Source organism: Chlamydotis macqueenii, chromosome 2, assembly GCF_036417535.1.
Source record: "Chlamydotis macqueenii isolate bChlMac1 chromosome 2, bChlMac1.mat, whole genome shotgun sequence".
NCBI classification, from domain to species: Eukaryota; Metazoa; Chordata; class Aves; order Otidiformes; family Otididae; genus Chlamydotis; species Chlamydotis macqueenii.
In genome coordinates, this window is record NC_141557.1 from 84,807 (window position 1) to 106,823 (window position 22,017).

At 59.4% G+C, this 22,017-nt stretch overlaps 1 protein-coding gene and 1 long non-coding RNA gene across 8 annotated transcripts in view; both read left to right on the plus strand.

Annotated features, from left to right (window-relative positions):
* The first annotated feature begins 14,690 nt into the window (after positions 1–14,690).
* On the plus strand, positions 14,691–16,344 carry LOC147601549 (uncharacterized). Its single transcript, XR_015257940.1, has 2 exons — positions 14,691–14,874; positions 15,900–16,344. It is a non-coding gene; the product is annotated as an uncharacterized LOC147601549 (long non-coding RNA).
* A 2,354-nt stretch (positions 16,345–18,698) lies between these two features.
* Positions 18,699–22,017, plus strand: part of MAP4 (microtubule associated protein 4) — a 151,109-nt gene continuing 147,790 nt past the window's right edge. For 5 of the 7 annotated variants that reach the window (XM_086741607.1, XM_086741613.1, XM_086741615.1 and 2 more), the window contains exon 1: positions 18,700–18,813. The gene's annotated coding sequence lies outside the window, so the exon portion shown is untranslated. Of the gene's footprint in view, positions 18,814–22,017 lie in introns of all 7 variants that reach the window. The other 2 variants (XM_086741614.1, XM_086741610.1) reach the window with 2 other exon arrangements.

Sequence of the window (22,017 nt, forward strand, 5' to 3'; positions counted from 1 at the left end):
TTATCTCGCCGCGTTCGTGGCTGACAGGAGCGCGGGCAGCAAGGGCCCAGCTGCCCTGGATCCGCCGGCGGCTCCGGCGGGGAACCGGGCGTTGGATGTCCGCCCAGGGCCGCCTCGCTGCGGCTTTCCAGCCGCTCCCTTACGGCGAGAAAAGGGGTTTTGAGCGGCAGCACCGGGCCAGTCTCTGGGCCGAAATCCTTTCGCAACCTGTCAAACAAACCTTCTGTCTTTGCCTTTCTGCCTTCGCTGTTCTCTTCGCGGGACGGCTGCGCCGTGGCTCTGCCCCGGCCTCTTCCCGCGCCTCTGCTCTCCTGGCAGGCTGCTCCTTCCCGGTGCACGGCAGCCCGCTGCTGTCAAACGCAGCCTTGCCGTTTTCGGTAGTTACCTGTGAAGTGAAAACGCCCCCGCCTGCGGCTCTGCTGGGCCGGGAGGAATTGCCTCAGCGCAGGGCGGGAGCAGCTGGCGTGCGGCAGCTCGGCCGGGTACCTGGGGCGGTGAGGGGCAAAGATGCTCTGTGGGGGGCCGCGAGCTTGGGTTGAGGCGGAGGGGTTCAAGTGAGCGGCTAAAGCTCACTAACGGGCCGAGCCTGCTCCCCCTGGCCTGCAAGCGGCGAGGCTGGGGGTGTTTCGGGGCCGCGGCTGGGAGAGCGCTGCCTCCCCAGAGCCGGGGGTTTGGCGGGAGAAGCGGCGGGAGGAGCTGCCACTGGCGACAATCTCGCTGTGGTCCCTGCTTTTTGCGGGGCGCTCAGGCGCCGCTGCTGTGCAGAAGCTGCTTCGTTAAGAAAACCGTTGGCTTCTCATTTTGGCAGTGGCCCGGTAAGCCCTGTCCCGCGCGGGGTGACCCCGCTGTGTCCTGTCCCACCTGCCCTCCCTGTGCTCCGCTGTGGCTCCGCAGGGCCATCCCGCCATTCCCAGTCCCTGCGGTCCCTGCTCTGTTTTGGGACCCTGTCACCGGGGCGGGAGCTGGGGAGGGGGGACAGTCCCAGCTCCCAGCTCGGCTCCAGTGCCTCCGTTTCCCAGTAAGGGTGATAAACGGGACGGCTCTTCCCCGGGGAGCGGGGCCGGTTGCTCTCCCTTCGCCGGGAGCAAGGAGCGGAGGCTGCCAGCCGGGGTGGAAGGTCCTCGTCAGAGGTCACCAAATCCCGGCAGAGCTGGAAACAAAGCTAATCTCCTGCTGTCGCGCCAGGCTCCAGGGCTGGAACAAACCCTCCCCGTACGGCTGCCAGCCCTCGGCCTGGCGGCGCGGCCGCGGCCCCGTGCCGATGCGGAAGGCGTGCGGCAGGCCGGGCTGGCTCAGCGCCTCGCTGGGCGCACCCCAGCGCCTCCCCGGTGGGACGAGCCACGCGGGTGCCGGGAGCCGCGGTCCCTTCGTGCTCCTCGGGGCCGGAGCGGGGGGCGCGGGCGGCCGCTGCCTTTCGAGGCCGCCCTGGGCCGCTGGCTCGGCTGCCGGCCTGCGTGGCGGCGCTCAGCAGGCGGCGGCACGCGGGGTCCCGGGCGGGCGGCGCAGAGCGTCTGCTCAGCGTGAAGGAACGACGCCGGATTCCCCCAGCGGGGCCCCTTCTCCTCCCCGCTGGGACCGGGGGCTGCGCTCGCCCCCGCGCAGTGCTTGCTCCCGCTCTGCTCGGGCCCCGCGGCTCTCGCTCAGCAGCCCCAGCTTTGCCCCGCGGCTCGTTTCAGACGCACGGAGTTGATGCCGGTGCTGCCTGCTCTGGGTCGGTGCCACGCACGTCCCCCTGTCCCGCGGCCGGGACGGGATGATGGGATGCCCCCAGCTCCAGCGCTCCCCTCGGGCTGCAGCCCCCGGCGTCGGGGAGCAGATGGGTGCTGGGCTCGGCCCTGTGGTGCTCGCCCGGCACTTCGTTTTGCTCCGGTGCAATTTGCTCTCTCGGCACGCAGAGGTGAGGCAGCCAGCGTCACCCAGACCCTGGGGACAGGTGGAAACCCTCTGCTGTCACCCGCCCCGGCGAGGGGGGACCCAGGGGACCCAGGGTCGGGCGGGTGCAACGCCCTGGCTGATGGAGACCCCAAAAGCTCCTCCGTGCCCCGTCCAGGCTTTGCCCCTCGGCTTCCCCTCCTGCAGCAACGCTCACGAGCGTTCAAGGTGCCGCAGAGCCTCGGGCGCCTTTGGAGATGGAGAGGCCGCGTCACGGAGAGGCCGCGGCTCGGCCACCCGTCAGCGAGGGTCTGCCTCTGGGGGTTTAGCTGCTTGGGGGGCACAGCCCCAGCAGCCGCAGCCGGGGCGTGCTGGCCGGGGGATTCACTGCTTTGCGCCCCGCGACGACACGTCCCCGTTTGTTTCTCTTGGCTGAGCTCTCCGGCGGTGTTTGCAAGGAGCCGTAGAAAGGGAGAACAGCACCCAAAGAGGAAAGCGGACGGGGAGCAGGAGGAACGCGGCCAAGCGCCCTTTCCTTCTTCCTCTGTCGCTCTGCACGGAAATCCCCGAGACCGAGGGCCGCGCCGCATCCCTGTGCCGGGCAAGACGCAGCCTCAGCCCTGCGTGGCCCTGCCACCGCGGGGCCACACGAGCGGGAGGGTCCTCGACGGCGGCTCGGGGGTCCCGGGGAGGGCAGGGAGCGGGGAAGGCTCAGCTGGAGGAGAGGGGCCCAGGGAAGGAGCTCCCGCCTGGAGCCGGGCTGAAACGGCGCAGCAGCTTCCGCTCCACCTCGGCGGGTTCAAACCCACCTCCCACCACCACGGTGACCAGTTCGGCGTGCGGCAGCTCCGTGGGGATCCCTGTGCGCACGGGAACTCTCCGGGCATCACCACGGGAGCGGGAGATGCGGGGTCTGCCCACGCACAGCAACCCCAGGTGCGTTGGGGCTGTGGCTGGGGCTTTCCTGGGTGCAGGGTTGGTGTTTTGGGTGCGGAGGGGCTGATTTTGGGTCCTGGCTGCAGGAGGAGGAGCAGTGCCCCAAGCTCCACACTGGGAGCAACCGGTCACATCCCCACCAGCCCCACAGACCTGTGTCCCAGCCGGCTGCTCCTCTCCCCTGCACCAAACGTGGTCGGAATTGGGGAAGAAGCGCGAACGTTGTTGTGCAAGGCAGCTCCACGCACAGAGCCACGGCTCAGCCTCGCTTTCCTGGGAAAGCTGACCAAAACCCAAGGCAGGACTGGGAAGGAAGCCCCACACACCGCTTCAACCCAAACAGAAACAGGGAGCCCCTCGACAGCGCGTACGCCAGCGACCGGGGCCCGGCGTTGGTTCTGCACCAACCTGAAGATGCTGCCCGTGGGCAGGGCAAAAGCCGCGGCGGTGGGCTGGGCAGCGGTGCGGGGACATCTCCGCGGAGAAGCTCTGCCTCGAGAAGGTGGGTCTGGCTCCCCGGAGCTCTCACAAAACCTGCCGAGGAAGATGATGGTATTTTAACGAGAAGCAGCTCGTGCAAGCGAGGCGAGGAGGAACGGGAGCGTTACCTCGGCAGAGCTTCTCACTGGCCCTTTGTCCCCTGGGCTGAAACCCACCCCTAAAGCACCGCCCGGGCTAAATCCCGAGGACGCTCAGAGGGCGCGAGAGACCGAGGCCCCGTGCACCCAGCACCCAGCGCTACGCGCCGCACAGCTCCTGGAGCCCAGAGCGGCCGCTGCTCTCCAGGGCTCTCCCCTCTTCCCCGCCCTCTCTGGCTCCAGCACATCCAGAAATCCCCGTTTCCCACCCTTTCCCAGGCCCACTGCAGCCCCCTCGGCTTTCAGAGCGTCCCCAAGGCCGCTGTGGTCGGGCCGAGACGTTCTCCATGAGAAGCTGCCCGTCCTTCCCGAGGGAGGCCGCTGCCTGCGCCGTCCCCGTGTCTCCAGTTCCACGAACACCCAGGGCGAGCGGCCGGGCAGCGGCCCGCGGTGCCTTACGCTGCGCCGCAGGGTTATTTTGGGAAACGGCGACAGCGGGGCGCTCACATGGAGCTGGCGTCTCCCCTTGCTCTCCCCTGGCTGCACCGCTCCAGGGGCTGGGGGCGATTCAGCTAAAGGCATGGACAGCGTCCCCTTCCTCGGGCTCGGCCCAAGCACCGTCCCGGTGCACCTTCTCCAGCTGCACCCCCGCCCTCGGAGGCTCTCCCCTCGCCCCCAGCTTCTCCGGTGGGAAACCAGCAGGACCCTCCCGGGGCCGGGGAGGAGGGACGTGCGGCAGGACCACCATCTACAGCCCCACCTGCAGAAACGACGGCCCAGAGCCGCTCTCCACCAGCAGCAGCCTTGTTTAGAGCACAGCTTTGTTGTGCCACGGGCTGTACGTGCACACGCACACGCGTGCACACGCACCACGGCCGCGCGCAGGTGTCGTTTGGACCCTGCTGAGGGGGTTCGACGTCCCGCTGCTCCCAGCTGCTCCCAGCTGCTCCCAGCTGACCCTGCAGCGGGCGGCTGCGCTGGTGGCTCGGTCGGAGCCGGTCACCATCTGCGTTGTGCCAAGCGCCGTGACAGCAGCCACCCTCTGCACCAGGGCTGCGGGGTCCCGGGGGGCCAGGGCCTCTTCCGAGGGGATTTCACCCCAAACTGGCGTCAGGCAAGACCTGAGCCGGCATTTCGACCCGCCTCCCGCGCGGTGCCAACGAGCCCTGCCGTGGGGTTTGAAGCGGAGCCGGTTCCCAGCCCCGGGCCCAGCAGCTCCGCCGGAACAGCTCGGAAGGGGACAGCGGGAGCGGGGCAGCAGCTGTGTGCGCAGCCAACGCGTGTGTCCGTGGCCTAGGAGACCGCCTCTTGCCGGGAGAGCCGACGGTTGAAATGAAGACGTCCAGACCGAGGAGACAAAGGCGCGATTGTCGCTGCCGCAGGGCGGCCGGGGTTCAGCGGCGCAAGTGGCCATCGCGCACGGAGGCCGTGGCGGAGCCGCCGCGTCCTGGAGGGCTGGCGCGCTGTTCCTGCGCACGGCTAAACAGCTGGAGCGCGTAGGAACCATTCCCTCTCAACACCGGGAGACTCCTGGCAGCTGGGACCTGGTCCCGAGCGTGGAGGCTGGCGGAGAGCACTGGGAAGAGGGCAGCGACCCTGCGGCTGCGGGGAGAGGCAGGTCTCCGGATGGTGGCCAAGGAGGAGTGCAGAGTTTGGCTCGCGGGTGCTGGGACTGGAAGAGCAACAACCAGCAATGCCTCAGAGAAAAACGCTCCGGGAATTTCCGTCTGGGCTTTGCTGGATGCCGGCAGAGGCCGGGCTGTGCCGACGCTCAGGCCCTGCGAGATGGGGAGCGGCCGTACGCAAGCTGAAGGCCGTATCTACCGTCTTCCCCCAGGCCCCGCAGAGCTGGGGCTCGGAGGGGCTGAGACCGCTCACCGGCTCCGGCACCGCGCGCCGGGGGTATCGCCGAACAGCAGTCTGCCTGCACCGCCGTGCTTAGGTGCGGCACCGAGCCTCGAGGTCTTCACCCTCTCATCCGTGTGTCGCCCACCTTCTCACACACACAGGGCTTTGTGGAGACGGCGTTGCGGCTGCCTGACGGAGCACCGTCCCTCCAGCCCTGCCTCTGCTGTGGAGCTGCGCAGACCCGGCGCTGCGCTGAGCGCGGCCGAGACGGCAGGGAACGCGCAGGCACCGGGACATTTCGCACCCACGAAGCAGGCGCTGCACGTGCAGCCAGGCGCTCGGGGCTGCCCCGGCCGGGTGCAGGAGGCCTGTTTGTCAGCAGCGCGTTCGCGCAGAGTTGGGAGCAGCCCGTCGGATCCGCGCCCGGGCTCCGGCCCAGGGCCGCTCGGCTGCAGAGGGAACCTTGGCGACGCCGGCGGGCGGCAGGGAACGCTGGCGGCTACCCGCGATCCCGCGTGGCGGCGGCGATGCCGGAGGAAAGCCTGGGAAAAACAACAAGCATCAGGTTAACAGCCCTTAAAGTGGCTTCCGCGCCGTTTCTGCAGCGAAGGACTCGGGCTCCGCTTTTGGCTGCAACTGAGCGGGAGCTTCTGTGCCTTGCCAAGTGCTCCGACAGCAAAAGTGGGGTTCAGAGGCTTTTCCTGCCTCCTGGAAGTGAGGAGGAGATCGCTGCGCAGTAAGCTAGGCCCTCCCCCCTCGCCCCAGGACAGCTAGAACAGGCTTTTCTGTCTCTAGAATTGACAAAAGCACGGGGGCTTCCACCCACCCGTAAATAACTCGGCCGGTTCCGCACAGAGCTGGTCTCTGCCAGCGTTCCCCACAGGCCCCCGTGCGACCAGGCTGCCTGGACGCTGCGCGAGCGTCGCCGGGGTCTCCGGCAGACCGGGCCCACCAAGAACCGCCTCTGCCGCAGCTCCGCGGGCAGCCAGCTCAGCCGGCGCTGGATTCCGGTTGAGTCACGGTGTCAGGTTGCTGGGAGCATCCAGGACAAGGCATTGAATCAGCCTCGGAGGAGAAGCCGTTCCGGTTGAACAGAACAAAATCCTTCAGCTGTTCGCGGCTGGGCCGCCGACACGGGGCCTTCCAGGACGTCGCAGGGAAGGAGGCCCGGACACACGGAGATTTTCCATGTTCTGTCCCCACCATAGCCAGTGCCTCGGGCGCTTTCCTCTTGCGCCAAACACCCACTGAGAAGAGTGTCAATATTCGAACAACAGCGGCCAAGATTTATGGAAATCTGCTACAGCATCGGTACAAACGGTGGCACTCTCAGTCCTTAATGGTTTTTGTGTACCTTGCTGGACAAACTGGGCAGAAGTGAATGTTCAGCAGACCCTGAGCCTTGCTCTCCCAGATGTGGGGCGTTCGAGGTGGGGACAACAGATGCAGCCGTGAAAGCCCTGGCCTTTTCAGAAATGTGAGGTTTGGCAGCATCCTGCACCCCCTCAGCCCCCGCCCTCGTTGGTGCTTTAGCTGCCCGCCTCCCACCGCGCCCAGAGCTGTGCCGGCGGCGAGCGGCGACCCGCGGGTCCCTGCTGACGGCAGAGGGCCACGCCACCTACGCGTTTCCAAAAACGCCTTATGAGGAAACAACAGCAGCAATCCCGTCCCACACATAATGAGACATAGGCATAAAGCGGCGATTTTCTGCCGTCTCCTTGTTTCGCGGCTCTGGAACGGACGCCTGCGGCTGTTGAAGCAGGCACAGCCCCGGCAAGGCTCGCGGGAGGAGCTCAGCTCTGCCGGCCGCGCAGCGAGCCTCTGCGCGACATCAGCGTGCCATCCCCACGGGTTATCCAGCTCCCTTCAGCTGTCCTGGCAGGAAAGAAGATATTTTTTCTTTTTTAACAAACATCAGTGTTTAAAAATACGCCGATTGTTTTCAGCTAAGTGTATTTTCAGTAATAAATAAATGGCGACCGAACAGCGAGGCACGCCCTCGTGCGCTCTCTGGTTTGGCGCCGGAGGTCGCGGATACACCAGCCGCCCCCTAACAACAGACTTGCTTTTTTTTTTGAACCGTTCCATCGGTTTTGGCCCGATTTTCCTCTCCGAACAAGAGGCTGCCTGTCGTCGACTGCTGGGCGAGAGATGACCTCTCCGCTCTTCGTGCCCGAGCGTCGTGGCTGGGAAGCCCCGAGGGATTACCACCGGCTCTCCGGCGGTAAATAGCCAGATTTGTCCTATTTGGCTACAAATCGCACCCCAACACCCTGTAATAACCGGGCGTGTTTACCGAACAGACACCACGTTTCTCTCTCATCACAGCCCCTCCGCGATTTCTTCCGCCCGATCTCCACTCTCACGCTGTGAGGAGCCTCAGCAGCAGCGCTCACCAGGACGCTGTTTCATCACGCGCCAAACGAAGCTGTCGGTTCTCTTCCCCCAGAGCGAAGCCCGGCTCTGCGGGGCGCTGGGGACGCTACCGTGTCAGCGGCGCCATCAGCAAAGGAAAAAAGCATATATGTTGCTGGCAAGTCTCCTCACCGGGCAGGCACCATCGCTGCGACGAAAGGACGGGGTTCGAAGCCGCGGGGGCTCAGGTGGTCCCGGTTCCCCGGACCTCCACGGCTCCAGCCGTCCCGCTCGGCGCCGGCGGCCCACAGCCCACCAGTAACACACAGCGCAGGGACCCGGGGGGCTCAATACGGCCCCACAGGCCTCGTGGAAAGACCAGCAAGACCAGCAGAGTTCGTTTCGGCTTCTAAATACGTCAGGAAAGTGCCTTTAGCGACCAGCTGGCCAACTTCAAGCGTTCCTTTGCTTTCCCAGGGCTTAAATCTCCTGTTTCACAACGGAGGTTGGAAAGGGGTGAGAAAGAGCAATGCTCCGCTGGTTCCGTCCCTGCCACACACAAAATTAGCAACCTCTGCCGAAATGAATGAAGGCGCTCTTGGCGGCAGCGACCCTTTAATTACCACAGGGCAGGAGGTCCTCACAGCGGGGACCCCCGAGCGCAGGCTCAGCACGCGCTCCGCTTTCCTCACTCTGCTCTCGCACGAGACGAGACCCCGGCTTACTGAGCCCCCGCTACCAGCCTACAATCCGTCCGCGAACGCGCGGGCTGTTCTCATCCTGCCCCGTCTCTGACAGCCCCGCATCCGCAGCAGGCTCCCTCGGGGAGGTTCTGAAACCAGACAGAGCCTTGGCAAACACTCGCTGTGGCCGTGGCGCGTCTGCTCCGCCACGGAACTGCGCGTTCCCCAGAGCTCCAGGTCTGCTTCCATCTGCGGAAGCAGCAGTTCGCAGTTCGGTCCTTCGGCTCTGCTCGGTGGCTTCGCATTTTCCTTCTCAGGTTTCCTGAGGAATTTGTGGCAGCCTAATATTTAATCATGTTCTGGTGGAGTGACAGCTCCAGTTTAGCAAAAACGCTGCTAATATTCAGCTGTGGGATAATTCAATGCGAAAGCAGATGCTTTCCCAAAGCAATGGATTTATTAGAAGCTGTTTTAGGGAGACGCTGCGGCTGGTTACAGCGCGTACCGCTCTGTGCGGCGCGTTCCTGACCGTGGTGACAAAATGATTCTCCCGCGTTCTCCCTCCCGAAGACCCCGTGGCCAAGTAGAGGAGACAAGAGGGGTCCCAGCCTGTTCCCAGAGAGAGGAGGATGAATCCGCCGACTTTTAAAAGTGCTTTGGGGCCGACGCCGACAGAAGTTGTCCACTACCAAAATACGGGAGGGACGTCCCCGGGGGACACGACTTCAGAGAGCTCCCTCTCCAAACCCCTGCCTACACGGAGAGATCCGTACGGCTAAAACTCAAAGCAAGCGCTGAGAAGGTTTCCAGGCGCTCTCTTAGCAGGATCTGACCGCTGTCCTTGCTGCATCCCCTTTCGTTTGGGGTTTGTATAACCACAAGCACGGCCTGCAGCTCACTAGCTGGTGTTTTTGCCGGACTCTTTAACGGCGATTTAGCAATGAAACGGGCCTCTGGGAACCGCACACGGCAAGGGCTCCCCTCGCCTGCAGAGCAGCGGCAGCGGTCCCCTTCGTGGGCTGCGGACGTGCCTCTCGAAGGAATGGCCTCGGGGGTGGGCTAACAACGCCTTGGACACCGTGTGACGTTTGTTGGGACACTAGCTGACCCCACGGCTTTTCAAACTCCCTATTACCTGTGGTTTCTCCTGTTACCCAAAATTTCAGGTGTAATCGCTCCCAGGTATCTTCAGACAGCCTGCTGTTCGCAGAGCTGCTTGAGCAGCTCCAGAACCCGGGCTATTTGCGGACGAGAGGGTTTTACAGCAAGCAGCAACAGCAGCACGTATGTCATGATGATGTGTAACGACCTCTGGGGATCGTTGGTAATTTAGGAAATAATTCCTGACTCATTTCAGGCTTTCAAGCCAATATCTTCTTCTCTTTCACGTGGCATCTTTATGTTCTTTGCTTGCCGGCATCTGCTGCCGATGTATCCAACTGTACTGCTAAATGAGTTAATCGCAACACGGCTTTCTGTCTCCCGGCCTCATGACTCTCTCCTAACCTCTTCCGCTCCTTCGCTAGGATTCACGTTTCCGCAGCTCGCTCTATCCGGACCACTCTCTGTTTATGGACCGATGCTGGCACTGAAGGCTTCTATTTACAGACGTCTTTATCACTTAGTCCTTCCTTGCTTACTTTGGGGCATTTCACACCCGTCCGTTTCCCAGCTGCTGCGAACCTTCCTCAAATCGAATAATTCGGGAGCAGTTTAGATGGGGGGGGAGCTTTGATCCCTTCGGAGCTTGTTTTCCTCCCGTAAGAGGCGGTTTTTAATACGGATACCGCCTCACGGTGAAGTGCTGCTGACAGCGATTCCCCCAGCGTATCACAAACCGGGAAGTGGCTGAGCTGGGCGGTTTGGTTGCCTGGAGCCTTGTGTGGTGAGTGCTTCCAATTACGTTCGATTCACAGAGGTGTGCCCAAATTTTTCCTCAATTCCTGCCTGTCTGCTGCCACGCTAATTTCTGGGATAACTCCTCTTGACTGCAAAAACGAAAGGCCAAACCAATACTTACAATCAGTGCCCAGCAGCCTCGTTTGCCGGGCCCCGAATTCCTGCCGGCTCCCCAGAGCGTTTTACCCCACGACTCTCACGCAGTTCCGTCGGGGGCTGTCCCTGAGCTGCGTTTAACTTCGTGCTCAGACTTTCTATAGTCTTCTGCCTTTTCCCCCTTTCCTTTTCTGAATTTCACAGTCTGCCAAGATTTTTTTCATCAGATTATCATTATTTTCCACGCTTCGTATGAACGAGCTGTATTTCTATTCCCAGCAACTGGAGTGCGTTCCCTCTCCCCTCCACCCCGGCCCTGAAAGTCTCTCATTTTTGGAAGATGAATAAGAATTTAAATGGGAATTCTCACCCCTAGTAACGAGGGCTGCTGGCATTTCCCCAAGCTCCCATTTCTTTTTAAAGTGAGAGCAGAAAGATATGTAGAAAAAAAAATTGCAGTTTGTGGCTTTTGAGCATAAGCTTTGGATATTGTCTGGATATTTGGTTTTTTTTCTACTGGCAATGAGGAAATTTCACAATCCGGTCTCCAGGTCTGTTGTGGAGCCCCAAGGGAAGCAACAGTCTTCCAGAAACTGTGTTTACTTTGTCTCTTCCAGAAAGCTCAGCCTTAACGACACTGTAATTAAATTTTTATATGATAGATTGAGTTTCATCCTTCAGCATTTTCAGGCAACTTTTAACTCTAGCGTCAGCCACCCTCTGTTTTATCGATAATTGAAGCAGCTCTCCGCCGCAGCCACGTCATGCAGCGCCGCGATGCACTTTCCCTTTTGTCCTTTGGGACGGTTTCGAGCGGTTACGCCCTCACCCCAGCCGGTACCTTCCTTTTTTTCTACTACAGTTTTGGATGTGAGCTAACTCCTTGGAGATCACCTCTCCGACCCAGCCTCGGGGGTTAGCTGCTTTTCTCTGGTTCGCATACTCCGCGCTGTTTCGGCAGCCAGGGTTTGGGGGCGGATTCAGAAAACCTCTCCAGTTGCAAGCCCGACAGCCTCATCTCGGTGAGGTAACGCATTTGAACGTTTCGGAAGGTCCATCTTCCACAGCCCGGCGCTCCACGTCTGCTGAGCCAGGCGGGCTTCCTTAGCTGGTAAAGGCAAACGAGGGTGCTGCCCGCTCGGCGCGGAGGGGCTCGCGGGGACAGCAGACTTCTCGTGAGGCTCCCACACGACGCTGCCGTGATCGCTGCCTTCTGCCGTCCTGTATCGGAACAATTTGTGTTTGGCACAGGGACCACTCTGCCTCCCTTGGCAAAGATGCTTTTGATGGAGAAGGGCTGAGCTCTGTCCTTACTGCTGGTGTGACACTGCCTTTAGTCCATACCGAAGGCTTGCTCCTAGCCTGAAAGGATGTTTTTTCAGGCAATTTTCACGTGCGGCTCATATTTAAAGCATATAAAGGAAAGCTGCACACCCTTGATTTGCATGTCTGAACCAATGACCGCGCAAAATGGGACCAGCGGTGGCGGCACGGCTGTGGATGAGCTTCATGCGTACAGCCTGTCCATCCCACGTGTCCTTCAAGGGTTCACGCAAAGGGACTAGCTGCCCAAACGGAAAATAACCAGCAGAAAATGCCCTGGGAATTCGTCAGACAGCCAGAGTGCTTGCAGCCGCTTTGAGGACGGAGGGGAATTTCACGGGAGTCGGGTTTCCAAAGCCAGTCATCTCAGAAAGGGAACTTGGGCACCGCTGCACACAGCACTGTCCCGGCTTCTGCCCAGCCCGCGGGCAAACGGAACAACGAGACGGCAGGGAGTTAAAAGGCGAAGTATAAAGCACTGGAACACAGAGTGACGTAGGGAATGTATGTAAACGGTACGGTCTTTCCAAAGACAATACCCGCAGTACCGTCTCATCCCACCGCAGGAAGGACGTTGGAGAGCTGAAGAGTTCACCGAAGGCAGGGAGGGCAGCCATGGAAGAGAGAAGAGCACATGAGGAGATGCTGAGAGACTGTCCACCTCAGAAAAAACGAAAGTCAGAAATTATGTGATGGAAGCAGAGACAACACTGAGCGGCCGCGAGAAGGTACAGCGGGGACCTGCCATTTCATTTTGATGTAACACAAAACCGAAGGAACTGGAAAGCAGCGCGTTCCAACCCACCGCTTTGCACAGGTACCACTACCCTGTGTACCTTGTTACCACGAGAAAGTTTTGCCACTGGCTTCTCAGGACTCAGAAAGGGAGGGACCGCTGGGACCCAGGAACGCCTGCCGTAATCGTAACGGAAAGTTACGGAACCTCCTGTCCCAGAGCGCCTACGAGTCCAGCCGTCAGAGCACGGGGCGAGATTCGGTGTGAGGAGACCACCCCTGCTTTGGCCTGGCGAACTGACTGTGTGTTACAGCACGCCAGCCACCATCAGAGACGAGGCACTGCACCAAAGCGCTGTGGGGTTTGTTTGCCTTCCACGGTCCCCTCATCTTGTCCCAGCAGCGGCAGCACATCTCTGGAAACAGAGGCATGGCCATCCTCCAGATAGAATCACAGAATCACAGAACAGTTTGGGTGGGAAGGGCCCGTTACAGCCCACCCAGCCCAACCCCCTGCACGGAGCAGGGACATCTCCAACCGGATCAGGTCGCTCAGAGTCCCAGCCAACCTGGCCTGGGATGTTTCCAGGGACGGGGCATCCACCGCCTCTCTGGGCAAGATACCCCTGTCCTTCGTCAGATCCGCTCCTTCCAACCTCTGGATCAGCGATCCAACCTTTCCCTTCTGCTGCTCTCAGTGCTTATCTTGTACCTGATCCCACGAGGAAGGAAGAGAACGGTAAAACTAAAACAAACGAGGCCCCGACCCCTGAGGTGCTCTCCTTGTTGGTGAGGGACCTGACCTGCATGAAGCTTCCCGCAGACCTGCAGGCCCGACGGAGCCAGGCTCTCTGCAGATTGCTTTTCCCCAGAACAGCCGTCTTCCGTCTCATCACCCAGCTTTTGTCAGCCCTGGTTCCAGGCTCCCTCTACTTTGGGCTGGAAGCCCTGGGGGCCCAGAGACCTCTCACCCTCTCTTGTCCCCCGGTGTCCCAGGCACCAAAAGCAGGACAGAAATAGGCAATCGCCATCAAAGTGATCGGGAGGCATTTGTGAGCTGCTCGTTTCCCACAGCAAGGGAGAAAACGTCGGTGGCTTCACCGGGGACAGCCGCACAGAGCGGAGAACGTGATCCGACTTGGTAGTTTGAGGAGAATAATTTGATGGAAAGGCAAATCCTTTAATCTCCAGATATAAATCAACAGAACGGCAGAATTGCTTAGGACAGAGCGTATCATATAGGGCATGCAGTGTATGTCTTTTCCCCGTAAACAAACGGGCCCTCCAGCTGTTAACCTATTTATGAAAGGTAACTCAAGGCTACCCGCAAGCTCCTGAGGACATTTCATTCTGTCATTACCGCACAGACTCGTTTTCTCTGCCTCAGAATAATTGGGCTTGGTTTACGAAGGCCCAGGCTAGGGAAGAGATCAGCTCTGCCATCCTGATGCCAAAAGCCCTCTCCAGGGCAGAGGAGCAGGATTAACCCTTCTAGAAGGCCAGGCTGCCCTGCGCTTCCCAGGACAAGGCTCTGCTTAGACAAAGAACGATGCAAATATCAGCTACTACATGCCAAACATCTTCTCGCCCGGGAACGCCCGTGCCCCGGGTCGTGCGCCCCGCGCCCTGGGTCACTCACGCTGGGACGGACGACGCAGGGTAGCAGGAGAGCCGCGCTTTCTGCCGGTGCTGCCAGGCCTGCGGAGCCCTCGGCGGTGGTGCTCACTCGCCCAGCCCCGCCGCAGCCCCGCAGCCTCCCTCTCCTTCAGGCTACAGCTGCGGGACAGATCCCGGAGCAGGGGATCACGGGGTGTGCCAGCTGCAAGGCAAATCCCATGACCAGTCAGGGAGACTTGACAGGTCTCTGGGATGGCAGGGATCCCTGGCCAAAATTCCATGCCTTCCGTCGTGCTGGAGTCAGCTCTGGTGAGCGTAACAGCCCCGGCCGGCTGGCGAGTATCTGCCAGGGACCCACACGGCTTTTGTTGTCGCCGGGGCAGCGTCCTGACTCACTCTGCCGAGGTGGCTTCCACTCGCGCGCCTAATTCACGACAGGAAAGTGGACGTGGAACGAGGACTGCGGCATGGGAGTGAAAGCTGCAGGCTGGTTTTGTGAGACTATTCAAATTCAGCAAGACGCTTACAGGCGTTCACTTTCAAAAGCATTCATAAACCTAAATGTCCTGAAAACGGGGGTCTGTTGGGTGCTGCCGTAAGTGTTGAGGCAACTCCCTGCTCCGCTCAAGCACTTTATAGATCTGGTTCCATTTCTTTTATCGAGGGCTCAGGTTCATTACTTCCCAACTGCCACTGAGGAGCACTCATTTTTGGAAACGACCCCTCCAGAGGCTCTGCTGCATGTCTGAAAGGAGCGAGGGATCCGAGGAACGACAGCGAACCCCTCGGCAACACGCAGCCCTGGAGCAGCATCCTGCGGAGCCGGGACAAACCCCAGCAGCTCTGCCTGCCAAGCGCTCAGCGCTGAGCGTTCACCTCTGGCTGTTGTGCCATGTGCTCTGACGGGAGAATGACAAACTCCTGACAAATGAGTAAGAAAGCTGTACAGTTCATTACTTTTTCTCTCCGAGACTTTTGCTGCCAGTGCCCCGGGACGAGCAGAGCCAGCCCTGCCGCATTACCGAGCGTCCTTCATTTGCGCTGGCTCCCATCACAGCGGCAGCGAGGCAGCGTTTGCCAGAAATAAGCTCTCCCTTTCCAGCTCCCTCGGCGCTCACAGATGACTCACATAATACAAATCAGGCCTACACTTAGACCGGCCTAACTGCTGGCCTGCTCTACCTGCCCCGCTGGGCTAATGGGCCTGGCCAGAGGGGACTCGTTAGGGAGACGAGCCGGTCCCCTTCCCTTTCGCCCATCCACTTTCACTGCCCGGCTTGCTGAAAGGGCAGAGCCATCAGCTACTAACCTTCTCTCCCTCCACTTCCCCCTCCAAAAAAGAACAATCCCCTCTCGCTATGACAGGACAGAAACCTGTGGCGTCCCATAGATTTTGTCTGCCATACGATGGAGGAGAGTGGTTCACGCTGCTCCCTTTTTCAGGCCAAATGGAGCTGAGAGAGGACGCAGGAAGTCTGGAAAGGCAGCTGGAAAAGCAAGTGGAGAAGTAGGTTATATTCTTCTGAGGGGTAAACAAAGATAAACGAGACGCGCTGAATGTTTGCATAGGGGAAGTATGCAGGGAGACAACAAGTGGAGTCTGTCCCAGAGTTGCTCCCGTAAAGCAGAGAGCAGGCTTCAGATTTTAAACTAAGCCAAGGAAGTTTCACATTAAATGGTGCCCCACAAAAGCCGTGCTAAGCTCGGGTAGAACAATAAAGTAGCCATCAGCTTTTCTGGGCAAGCTAGGCTTGTAAGCTCGGTAACAGCTAAGAGAACAGGCCAGTCCATTGTCCACCTAGGAACAAGCCCAGCTGGGATTTCATCCTGCCTTTACACTGATCATTTCCGAAGAGCCCCAGCAGTTCACCTGCGTGGAGGACAGAGGTGTAGCTCGTATCACATCCGGCCTTTCCTCCCTTCCTTCTCGTCAGGAACAACTTATTCTGATCTTCAGATGTAAGCCGAGCTATGAAACACTCTTCCATCCCACTTCTTCCAGCCCCAACGAGGAAAATTCAACTGGCTTCAGCTGAATCTAGGACCTAAGAAAGTCAAGAAGCCCAGTTCACAGTGTACTGAGAAGCTACGCGTAATAGGATAAAAAAAAATCACAGCTTAAGACGTGCGAGGAGTACGCCGCGTAGTACAAAGAAGCAGCAGCAGATAGGGACGAGACAACCAGAAGAATCTGTTCTCAGCTGGCAGCGTGCACGGAAGAACAGGGTTGGGAGACCGCAGCCCGGTGATGCTGCGTGCTGTACAAACAGACTCTGGTTCAGCGGAAGGAAAAACATAGCTCGGAGCGGATGGTAGCCCACCGCCCGGGGTTTACAAAGTCACGTTTTGTAAAGCAGGAAGCCCCTCGCGCGATGAAATATGGATGTTTGGGTGATGGAGGAGAGTCGCCTGCTGCAACGTGTAGTTTGTAATGGACACACCTATTGCACTAGAGGGCTGCGGCCTGCTCTCGTTTGTGATCGTTAAGTGTGCCTGGCCACGACTACGGCGAGTCATCAGAGCCGTCGCTCGACGGAGTGGAGTCTGGACACTTCTGTCGCCCTAAAACGTCAAATGTTTGCTCCTGTGTGACCACTGTGCAGCGAGGGTTAGGCTTTGGACTCTTTAAATTTTGGGGAACACGTTCAGGGCTTGGTGAGCAGCCAGAAGTTCTTTTTGAAGCCGAAAGCAGGTCAGCCCAGTGGTCAGACATACTCCCCAACACGGCGCCAGCGTAGCCCACGAGTTTTTGTTGTATTATGACGTCTGCTCCACAGACACAGGAATGACCGCCCTGCACTAGAACCAGGGTCTACCCGTCTCGCAGAGCACCTAGCAGAAAGGCTCCAGAGAAGAGAGGTGCATTTAATAACGAGAGAGAGGGATCTTTGAGCCTATGACGATCTCAAGCCCAGGGTAGGCTGGGACAGCCCTGAAATTCAAACCACTGCCCGATCCTCCCAAAGAAAGCCACTAGGATGCTATTTTATCTCGGAGCTTAAAAATAGCACATGGTACGAGCAGTTGTTATATATATGCCTTTCATCAGGACACGGGATTTCCCCCCCGTCTTCCCCTGACAGGCTCCGGCCCTGGAAACGTACCCACACTCTCAAGTTTGGGAGGAGGGGAGCGGGCAGAAGCTGCCACCTTAACTTGCCATGGATGTGGATGGGGTGTGCCCCCTGCCACAGCCCGATGCAAAGGGTGTTTCCTCCCTCAGGTGACCAGATATAAGAGGCACACCTATTTATGTTTTAATTTAGTCACCAAGCTTTGATTTTGTCATCTAGCAGGCCAACATACTTCTATGAGATTCAGTAGTTCTGTAGCTCCCTCTGGTCAGATGAGGGACACCTACGCCCCTTGGGCACAGGCAGGAGCCTTGCTGTCAACAGACAGATGATTTCCCTTCCTTATGGATTAACACACGTAATAGGCTGTGATGGTTTGAACCATGAAGAATGAGGCTGAATATTCCTCCTGCGTGGTCGCTGTCACTGTACCAGCACTGATGGTCTCATCTGCCTCTTGTCTGCACCCCAGGGAGTTTCAGTCATGCGCACCACAGCTCTGCGTGCTGTAAAAAGCACTTTCTTTAATCGCTCACCACCCTGCTATCTACATTTCATCCCTACATCTTGTCCTCCTGTCCTTCTCCTGTCCTCCTGCATCAAGGAGGGTTGCATCTCTGGATCAAAAGGGCCATGGTGGAATCCAAGGAAAAGCTCCAGCAGTGTGTGGTGTTCAGCCACCGGAGGGGTGGGTGAACTCTGCACCCCACCTTGGACGCTATGTTTTACAGCAAGCCTCCTTCCAGCTACCTCGCCGCGTCGATGAGTCCCCCTGCCCACTATAGGCACACATGTGCTCCCAGAGGGACGTCCACCCTCAAACTTCTCTGTGAACAACCAACTTGGTCCCCAAAGGTGAGATGACAAAGCTTGCCGCCAGGAACTGAAGTGTGCTGCTTGCTGTTCGTCACTGTGTGCCAGCGCCACAGGCACGCCAATGCCAGGGTTGCTCCCTCCTGCCTGGGGAGGGGACCCGCTTTTACCACCCCCGAGACCGCACCAACTCCAGAGCGCTGCTGTGAAGACACCCTCCCACCCTGCCCCACCGGTGCCTGGCAGCCCCATCTCCCCTCAGCCCCACGCTCCCCCACCAGATCCCTTGGGCCCTTCCCCGTCACCTCCAAGCGCCCTCGTCTCCATCTCCCCTCACCGCTTCCCCTCAGCTGCCTTCCCCCAAGCCACATCCCCTCAGCCCCCTCCCTACTTCCCCTCAGCCCCCTCTGCTTCCCCTCCCTACTTCCCCTGAGCCCTGTCCCCCTAGCCCCCCCTCTCCCCAACCCTCTCCCCCCCATCCCCCTCTCCCCAGCCCTGTGCCCCCAGCCCCTCTCCCCCCAGCCCTGTCCCCCCCAGCCCCTCTCTCCCCAGCCCTGTCCCTCCCAGCCCCTCTCTCCCCAGCCCTGTCCCCCCCAGCCGTGTCACCCCAGCCCCTCTCCCCCCAGCCCCTCTCTCCCCAGCCCCGTCCCCTCAGCCCCGCCCCGCCCCGCCCCACCCAGCGCCATGGCCCCCTCCGCGCCGCACCCTACCCCGCTGCCCTGTCACTGCAGCACCGCCTCAGCCCCGCCCGCCGCCCGCCCCGGCCCTGCGCCGCCCGCGCTCGCGGCGATTGGCGGGCGGCGGGCGCGGCGCGCCGCTATTGGCGGAGCCGCCGAGGGCCCGCCCGCCGCGCCAGCAGGGTAGTGCGCTCGGCGTGAGGCCAGCGGCCGCTCCGTTCCCTCCTTCTCCTCCCCCGGCCGGGCCCGCAGGGGACAGGGACACTCAGCAGGCGGCTCCGTCCCGGCGGCAGCCCCCGCGCCTCCGGTAAGGGCCGCCGGGGTGAGGTGGGAGGGTGGGGGGGGCCGCCGCCGCGGGACTCGCGGGGCAGGCGGGGCGCGGGGACTCCGAGCGGGCGCGGCGCCCTCTGAGGCGATGGAGGGGCCCGGGGTGGGGTGGGGGGGGCGCTCCGGCCTCGCCCTTGTGAGGGGCGCGGGCGGCGCCGCGGGGCGGGAAGGGGCGCGGGGCGGGGGGCGGCAGCGCTCGCGTGGTCTTTTGTGGGGGGCGAGGGGTGGGGAGAGGCCGGGGAGCCGCGGGGCCGCGCGGGGAGGGAGGTCCCGGCGGGGCTCGGCCTGGGCCATCCCGGAGGAAGCGGGCGCTGCCCGGGAGCGCCTTTGTCGCGCGAGGGGGAGGCGGCCGCGGCGATCCGGGCGAGGGCGGCCGCTCGGGCAGCGTTCCCTCAGACGGAGCTCTCCGGGCGCTGGCTGCCCCGGGCACCGCGGAAACGCGGGGTTTTGGGGCAGCGGCAGCGCTGGGAATCCGCGCGTCTGGGGGGACCTCGCAACCCTCCCCCCGCCGCCCTCCTCTGGGGCCGGCCCGCACCCCCGCTCCGCCGGGCGTGTGCGGGGCGGCGGGGACGCGGGGCTGTGGCTGGCCCGGGGGCGGGGAGGGGTCGCTGGCCGGGCCGCCCGCGCCCTGGCGCGGCGGGGCGGGGCGGGGTGTGGCGGGCGGCGGGCTCGGGGCCTGGCCCGGAGCGGCGCCCCGCCATCGGCGGACCACGACGCCCGGCTGGCTTTGCCGACCGGGCCGCAGGACGAGCAAACGCCTTTTGGGAAGAGCAGCCGTCGTTTTCGTCGTTAAACGAACGTTTCCCGCAGCGTGCTGCGAGATCGCCGCCGATGAGTTGAGGCGCGGGGCGGTGAAGCTGTTCTCCCGAAGATGCTGCTGGACTGCCGGCAGCTGTTGCTGAGCGTGCCTTGCCCTGGGCTGTCGTGAACCCCGCTTCTCCCGGAGGGGAGCGCGAAACGCGTGATCTGCGAGCGGGCGAAACCCGGGTTTAGACATCTGGGTTTGGTTTTCTTAGGTTCTTCTTAGTAGCTCTTACATGGTTGCTCCCTCTCTTATTTTTTTCACCCGATTCCTGTAGGGATTTAACTAATAAACTCATTTATTTTAGCTTTTTAAAAAGTGTAGGTGGGTGTGGCTGGGGTTTTTTGTTGTCTATTTATTTATTTATTTTAAATCTGAAATCCTATATTCAGTGGACTGTGTTCTTCCCAGCTCACAGTTTCAGCGGAGTGTCTGAAAGGCTTCTTGAGTAATATAATAGCCGCCCAAGTAGTTTCTCGGCGTTTCAGCCCGGGGAGTAGCAGGCCTTGCTCGGTGCCTCCTTCTGCCCTCGTTGTGCAGGGCTCTGTGCCTGGCGCTGCTGTGCCTTCGCTTTATGAACTGAAGGGACAGGACTGTACTGGAGTTTTACAACTGGAGAGCTTATTTACTTTTTGCTAGGGCTTGATGATTCCACCTGGTAGTGTGCAACATAACACTGATATTGTACATACAAGGTGCTGTTGTAGCTTGGCTAACTTTGAGAAGGAGAAATACATCGTAACTCAAAAATATTCAACGTAGCAATACAGTTATGATAAGTGATATTGGCTGAACAGACCTGCCTGTGTTAAAATGGCTTTGTTTTAAATTGTTGTTAATTTATTTTTCCTATGAGAACTGGTGAAACTTCTAATTATCCTTTCAGATGCATTTTGGAGGATTCATGGACTCTCTTATTTTTAATTTTTAGCTTTTTAGCCCTCCTCACGTGAAAGAGATGGGCTTTTTCTGTTTTGGAAAGAGCTTAACTGACTTACCAGCGCACTAGCAGCAATATCCTGTGTCTTCAGTTTTCTTTGGTAATAATTACATGTTAGTGACAAATAATGAGCTTGAAGGCAGAACAGTTGATCTGTTTGTGAGTGTGACTGTTGACTCTGAAGCTGACAGCCGTGGATATTATTAAATCTGTTATGTGTCTCTGCAGAAATGACATCAGGGAAATGCCAAGTAAGACAAAGAACTGTCAGTGGCTGGAAGATCCCGGCCCTGCGAGTTCAGCTCGAGCGCGGTGTTGCCGTGGGTGCGGGTTTATGGGTCACCCCTCGTTCCCCCCGAGTCCTCAGATGATATTAAGAGAGGATTAAGTCACTCTTGTCCTTAAAGCACAAATGGGAAGCCTGTTGGCAGTACGCTTATGCCAGCAGATACTCATTGAACCTTTAATATCTGACTTTATCAGATTGTTTCTTAAAAGCTAATGACTCTGTCAGTTGGTTTACATGTTCCTGGCCAGCGATCCTCGGGCAGGCTCCGCGCAGTGCTGAACACCACGGCGCAGCTCTGGGAACTGCAGAACCTCACCCTTGCGGGATATCTGGAGATCTGTTTTAACAAGTTGCCTAATTTGTCTGTGGGAAACTTTGAAGGTTATGAGTAGCGTGGTGGCGTGGGTAAATGCATCGCTTTAGCCCTCGCCCGCTGCTTTGTACGAGTTGGCTGTGGGCATTGTGGAGAGTGGAGCGGAGACCAGGAGGTGAATAATCACACGACAGGCTCCCGTAGACTGTTGAAACCAGCTTGGACCCACTCTGGTGAATGCCTGTGCCAAGCCTCACGGTACTGGTAAGCGTCATTTAAAGGTGGCAGTGCTACTTCTGAAGTGCTTGGGTTTAGAGTGCTCGCTTGTTTCCCTTCCAGGGACACTTGGCAGTTAAGTCCAGGTTTTAAATACCAAAGTATTGCTTAAACTGTTCTTTCTGTCATGGTATTAGATGCCCTCCACACCTCCTACAAGAGAAGCACAAGACAACCTGATCAACAGAAGTACGATGAAAATAGAAGCAACCTTTTTTCCTTTTTTTTGAAGGGGTGGTAGGTAAGGCTGTGTGGAGGATGGGACGTGACTTCTTTCCAGTCTTAAGCTCATTTGGTGAAGTTTGAATACTCAGATTAAACAAATGAATTACGTATTCTTTCTGGTGTTTGTAAAAGGGCTGATGCAGCCTTAATTTTAGCGAATGGAGCTGTAATTATATTTGAGGTCTCAACCCTTGTAGTATTTTAGTGGTTACCTCTCTTCCCTAGAAATAAATTAATCTGAGCCATTAAATCAGATTTGAATTCTTGCAGAGTTCAGATCTGGTTTGGACCGATTGCTGTTAGCGATGTGTGCTACTCTTAAGCTTTTTAACTACTCCT